We start from the raw sequence: 7,001 nt of genomic DNA on the forward strand, positions 1-7,001 counted from the left end.
AAGGGGGTGCTCTTTGGAAATTTGGACTGGGGGTTTCCCGTTTGTTTCCTCTTTACTTACACAATGGACACAATGGAAATGGAAATGGATCCCTGCCTGGCTTCAAAGCGTCCTTTGGAACCAGCAGAGACAAACTGGAGGCTCTTGAAGGCAAAATGGAGATTACCTTCAGGCGGACCTCTCCGTCCTGAACGGGTCGCCCGAGCCACTTGGTGGCTCCAAATGGACCTCGGACCTGCGCAGGATTTCTGGCCGAGGGAGGTAAAGAGGAGACAAGGGCACTTACCCAGAAAGGCCGTGAGAGTGAGGGAAGCGGGTCTCAGGTCCTGGTCCGTCTGCCGCGTGGGAGCAGGAGGAGGTCCTCAACCCTTAGAGGCTGAGGAGGGGTCTCCTCCCGGGTTTCGGCACCAACTGATTTGTTTTTCTAAGACCACCAGAGCGGGCACAAAAGAACCAGCGAGTAGGGAAGGCTAAAAGCAAAACTGCAAATTTATTCTTTGGTCATCTAGCTCCAGAGAAAAAGGTATGGGGGTGAAGTCTGTTGGCCTCCGGCAAAGGAGGCGAGAGAGTCACCCAGTAGAGCTCTCGGGCAGAGTTCCTAATGCAGTCCGACAAAGGTAGGGGCTGAGGAAGCCTGCCCCATGCATCTGCCGGGAGTGGCTTTTCTAGGAGTGGAAGGGCAATAGGCGGGACGGAGGGGAGGGGGGGGGGGGGGGGGGAGGCGCCGCAGGTGCCACCAGGTAAATCTTGATCTCTTCGGATTGACATCACCTGGCGCATGCCTGGTTGGTCTGCACCTTCCCGGGCGCCAGCTGCATCCTCGCGCACACGGGGAAAAGTTGGTGATGAAAAACCCGGAAATGCACCATCTTGCCTCCGTTCGTCAAAACATGACTCTCTGTCAGTTCTTTGCCCTCTCTCTTTCGGTTGGGGTGTGTGTGTGTGGGTGTGTGTGTGTGTACGTGTGTGTGTGTGTTTGGAGAAAAACGCCTTTTTGCCAAAAAGCGATTTCTTGCATGTCGGCCTCTCTTTGGTGAGCCTCCCTCCGCGTCTGTGCCTGGGTCATGTGTCCGCTCCCAGTCCATCGGGGAGACACTTCCTGGAGATCCCTGTCATGATTGTTTTCCTCTCCAAAACTGCTTGGGTTGGAGCCGATTTCGTCCGGGGGAGGGGGAGCTTCAGGGCGCCTGCTGGGGTCTCAGGACTCCGCTTCAGATCAGATTCTGGACCCTGACTTCTTAATGATTGCCATTCTGACTGGTGTGAGATGGTATCTCATTGTGGTTTTGATTTGCATTTCTCTGATGGCGAGTGATGATGAGCATTTTTTCACGTGTCTGTTGGCTGTATGGATGTCTTCTTTTGAGAAATGTCTGTTCATATCCTTTGCCCACTTTTTGATGGGGTTGTTTGTTTTTCTCTTGTGTATTTGTTTGAGTTCTTTGTAGATTCTGGATATTATCCCTTTGTCAGATGAGTAGGTTGCAACAATTTTCCCCCATTCTGTAGGTTGCCTGTTCACTCTGATGGTAGTTTCTTTTGCTGTGCAAAAGCTCTTTAGTTTAATGAGATCCCATTTGTCCATTTTGGCTTTTGCTGCCGTTGCTTTTGGTGTTTTAGACATGAAGTCCTTGCCCATGCCTATGTCCTGAATGGTACTACCTAGGTTTTCTTCTAGGGTTTTTATGGTATTAGGTCTAACATTTAAGTCTCTAATCCATCTTGAAGTAATCTTCGTATAAGGGGTAAGGAAAGGATCCAGTTTCAGCCATCTCACACCAGTCAGAATGGCAGTCATGAAGAAGTCAGGAAACAACAGGTGTTGGAGAGGATGTGGAGAAATAGGAACACTTTGACACTGTTGGTGGGATTGTAAACTAGTTCAACCATTATGGAAAAGAGTATGGCGATTCCTCAAGGATCTCGAACTAGATGTACCATATGACCCAGCCATCCCACTACTGGGTATATACCCAAAGGATTATAAATTACTCTACTACAAAGACACATGCACACGTATGTTTATTGCGGCACTATTTACAATAGCAAAGACTTGGAATCCACCCAAATGTCCATCTGTGACAGACTGGATGAAGAAAATGTGGCATATATACACCATGGAATAGTATGCAGCCATCAAAAAGGATGAGTTTGCGTCCTTTGTAGGGACATGGATGCAACTGGAAACCATCATTCTTAGCAAACTATCACAAGAAGGGAAAACCAAACACCGCATGTTCTCACTCACAGGTGGGAACTGAACAATGAGATCACTTGGAGTGGGGAAGGGGAACATCACACACTGGGGCCTATGATGGGGAGGGGGGAGGAGGGAGGGATTGCACTGGGGAGTTATACATGATATAAATGATGAATTGACGGGTGCTGACGAGTTGATGGGTGCAGCACACCAACATGGCATAAGTATACATATGTAACAAACCTGCACGTTATGCACATGTACCCTAGAACATAAAGTATAATTAAAAAAAATGAAAAAAAAAAAAAGATTCTGGACCCTTACGGGGGAGAATGGATGGGCTGAGCACATCGACTGAGGCAGGCAGGGTCTCGCTACAGCCCACAATCATCCCACAGGCCTGAAGGCGTGCTGTCCACTGAAAGTTCACTGACGCTTCTGAGCCCTCTGCCTCCCTCCTCCTTTGAAAGGCAGGTCCTTGTCTTCTGGAAGAGGTGCTGTGGCATTTCCTCTGCACACCCAGTCTCATTCCTGAGAATGAGACCCCCTCTGCTCCTGGGTGGACTGACCCGCTGAGACTTTTGGCCGGCTGCTAGATCCCAGACGTTCTTGGATTTTCCCTGGCATTCATGGAAATGTCACCTGTGCCCCCCTTCCACCTGGCACATGCCAGGACACCGTTGTTTCTCTGGCAGTCGGTCCGTGTTCCCCCAGTGACACACGCTTCTACCGTCTCTTCCAGGGTACGCCAGTGCCACGCAGTGGCTCCACCTCGGATTCGCCCCTGGACCTGTTGACAGGTGTCCTGGAAAGCGGGATCAGCTTGAAGGAGCCCCAGCCCTGAGAAGCACGGTAGGTCACGGCTCTTTGAAAGGAGGGAGGCAGAGGGCTCACGGCTCAGTGAACTTTCAGCTGACTCCACGCCTTCAGGCCCATGGGATCATCTGAGCTGCAGCCAGGCCCTGCCTGCCTCAGTCGATGTGATGTGCTCAGCCAATCCATTCTCCCCCGTAGGAGTCCAGAATCGGATCCGACGGGGGGGTCATGTTACCCATGTTCCTTCATTTGGAAAATTATCCTATGTTCATGTAACAGTTGATACTTATTCACATTTCATATGGGCAACATGCCAGAGAGGAGAAAGTACTTCCCATGTTAAAAAACCTTTATTATCTTGTTTTGCTGTGATGGGAGTTCCAGAAAAAATTAAAACTGAGAATGGACCAGGTTATTGTAGTAAAGCTTTCCAAAAATTCTTAAATCAGTGGAATATTATACATACAACAGGAATTCCTAATAATCCCAAGGACAGGCCATAGTCGAAAGAACTAATAGAACACTCAAAAGTCAGTTAGTTAAACGAAACGAAGGGGGAGACAGTAAGGAGTGTACCTCTCCTCAGATGCAACTTAATCTAGCACTCTATACTTTAAATTTTTTAAACATTTATAGAAATCAGACTACTTCTTCTGCAGAACAACATCTTCCTGGTAAAAAGAACAGCCCACATGAAGGAAAACTGATTTGGTGGAAAGACAACAAAAATAGGACATGGGAAATAGGGAAGGTGATAACCTGGGGAAGAGGTTTTGCTTGTGTTTCACCAGGAGAAAATCAGCTTCCTATTTGGATACCCACTAGACATTTGAAGTTCTACAATGAACCCATCGGAGATGCAAAGGAAAGCGCCTCCACGGAGACGGAAACACCGCAATCGAGCACCATTGACTCGCATGATGAGTCAAGGGGTGATATTAGAAAAACGGATGAAGTCACCACACACCAAGAAGGCGGAGCTGCCGACCTGGGCACAGTTAAAAAGCTGACACTGTTAGCTCGAAAAAGCCTAGCTAGCACAAAGGTGACACAAACCTCAGAAAAAATGCTGCTGGCAGCTTTAATGGTTGTATCGACGGTGGTAAGTCTCCCCATGCCTGCAGGAGCAGCTGCAGCTAATTATACCTACTGGGCCTATGTGCCTTTTCCACCTTTAATTCGGGCAGTCACATGGATGGATAATCCTATTGAAGTATATGTTAATAATAGTGTGTGGGTAGCTGGTCCCACAGATGATCGTTGCCCTGCCAAACCGGAGGAAGAAGGAATGATGATAAATATTTCCATTGGGTATCGTTATCCTCCTCTATGTCTAGGGAAAGCACCAGGATGTTTAATGCCTGCTATCCAAAATTGGTTGGTAGAAGTACCTACTCTCAATCCCACCTGTAAATTGACTTATCACATGGTAAGCGGAATGTCACTCAAACCACAGGCAAACTATTTACAAGACTTCTCTTATCAAAGATCATTAAAATTTAGGCCAAAAGGAAAACCTTGCCCCAAGGAGATTTCCACAGAAACAAGAGATTTAGTTTGGGAAGAATGTGTGGCCGATAGTGCCGTGATTTACGAAACAATACATTTGGAACTGTTATAGATTGGGCACCTCGAGGTCAATTCTACCACGATTGCACAGGACAAACTCAATTCTGTCCCAGTGCACTAGTGAGTCCAACTGTTGATAGTGACTTAACAGAAAATGTAGACAAACATAGACACAAAAAATTACAGTCTTTCTACCCTTGGAAATGGGGAGAAAAGGGAATCTCTACTCCAAGACCAAAAATAATAAGTCCTGTTTTTGGTCCTGAACATCCAGAATTATGGAGGCTTACTGTGGCTTCATACCACCTTAGAATTTGGTCTGGAAACCAAACTACAGAAACAAGAGATTATAAGACATTTTACTCTATCAACCTAAACTCCAGTCTAACAGTTCCTTTACAAAGTTGTGTAAAGCCCCCTTATATGTTAGTCATAGGAAATATAGGTATTAAACCAGACTCCCAGACTATAACGTGTGAAAATTGCAGATTGTTTACTTGCATTGATTCGACTTTTGATTGGCAGCACCGTATTCTGCTAGTGAGAGCAAGAGAAGGTGTGTGGATCCCTGTGTCCACGGATCGACCATGGGAGGCCTCGCCATCCATCCGTATTTTAACTGAAGTATTAAAAGGCATTTAAAATAGATCCAAAAGATTCATTTTTACTTTAATTGCAGTGATTATGGGATTAATTGCAGTCACATCTAGAGCCGCTGTGGCAGGAGTCGCATTGCACTCTTCCGTTCAGACAGTAAGCTTTGTTGACAATTGGCAAAAGAATTCCACAAGGTTGTGGAATTCACAATCTGGTATCGATCAAAAATGGCAAATCAAATTAATGATCTTAGACAAACTGTCATTTGGATGGGAGATAGACTCATGAGCTCGGAACATCGTTTCCAGTTACAGTGTGACTGGAATACTTCAGATTTTTGTATTACACCCCAAATTATAATGAGTCTAAACATCACTGGGACATGGTTAGACGCCATTTACAGGGAAGAGAAGATAATCTCACTTTAGACATTTCTAAATTAAAACACCAAATTTTGAAGCCTCTCAAAGTCACTTAAATATGTGCCTGGAGCTGAGGCGTTAGATCAAGTGGCAAAAAATCTTTATGGATTAAACCCCACGACTTGGATTAAGTCTACTGGAAATTCTACTGCAATAAACTTTGGAATTATGTGTCTCTGTTTAATCGGTTTGTTTTTAGTGTGCTGGACCGGTCGAAGAATCCTGCGCCAAAATCGAGAGAACGAACAAGCCTTCATCGCCATGGCACATTTATATAGAGGGAAAGGGAGAGAAAATGCTGCGGGAAGTCAGGGACCTTGAACAGAGGGACTGGCTGGAGCCACAACAGAAAAACATAAAATAGGACGATTTCATGGACATTTTATTACTTCTCCAAAATTTATACTTTCGTAATTTCTTATGTCTGTCTTTAATCTCTTAATCGCACCATTTTCTTTGTAAGCTGAGGAGGATATATGTCACCTCAGGACCCTGTGATGATTGTCTTAACTGCACAAATTGTTTGTAGAACATGTGTGTTTTAACAATATGAAATCTGGGCATCTCGAAAAAAGAACGAGATAACAGCGGTGTTCAGGAAACAAGGGAGGTAACCTTGAACTGGCCGCAGGTGAGCCGGAGGGAACAGAGCCATATCTTTTCTCCTTTTGCACACAAATAGGAGAGATATCGCTGAATTCTTTTTCTCAGCAAGGAATATCCCTGAGAAAGAGAATGCGCTCTAAGGGTGGGCCTATAAATGACCCCCTTGGAGGTGTGCCGCCTTTTACAGTTGAAGCCGAAGGGATGAAATAAGCCCCGGCCTCCTGTAGTGCTCTCAGGCTTATTAGGAAGAGGAAATTCCCACCTAATAAATTTTGGTCAGTCAGGTTGTCTGCTCTCAAACCCTATTTCCTGATAAAATGTTATCAATGACTGTGAGTGCCCAAATTTCATTAGCAATTTTAATTTTCATTTTAACACCATCCTGTGATCTCATCCTGCCCCCACTTACTTTGTAATATTCTATTACTTTGTAAAGTATATCATGTCAGTGTCATGATGACAATGGTAGTTTTGTTGAAAAGAAAAGGGGAAATGTGGGGAAAAGAGAGGTCAGCTTGTTACTGTGTTTCTATAGAAAGAAGTAAATTGAAGAGACTCCATTTGGCTCTGTATTTGAGATGCTGTTAATCTGTGACCGTACCCCCAACCTTGTCCTTGCAAGAGACATCGCTGTGGTGATGTAAGGTTAAAGGATTTTGGGCTGTAAGGAATGCGCTTTGTTAAACAAATGCCTAAAGGCTGCTGGTGGTTAAAGGTCATCACCATTCTCTGAAATCTCAGTAAAAGAAAAACGTCTGTCTCCTGCCCGTCCCTGGGTAAATGGAACATCT

General features: G+C 45.4%; 1 long non-coding RNA gene across 1 annotated transcript; it reads left to right on the forward strand.

Annotated features, from left to right (window-relative positions):
* The first annotated feature begins 3,668 nt into the window (after window positions 1–3,668).
* LOC117091232 lies at window positions 3,669–5,952 on the forward strand. Its single transcript, XR_004440346.1, has 2 exons — window positions 3,669–4,118; window positions 5,804–5,952. It is a non-coding gene; the product is annotated as an uncharacterized LOC117091232 (long non-coding RNA).
* Window positions 5,953–7,001: the final 1,049 nt, after the last annotated feature.

The sequence above is a fragment of the Trachypithecus francoisi genome, unplaced genomic scaffold (genome assembly GCF_009764315.1).
Source record: "Trachypithecus francoisi isolate TF-2019V2 unplaced genomic scaffold, Tfra_2.0 Contig01165, whole genome shotgun sequence".
Lineage (NCBI taxonomy): Eukaryota > Metazoa > Chordata > Mammalia > Primates > Cercopithecidae > Trachypithecus > Trachypithecus francoisi.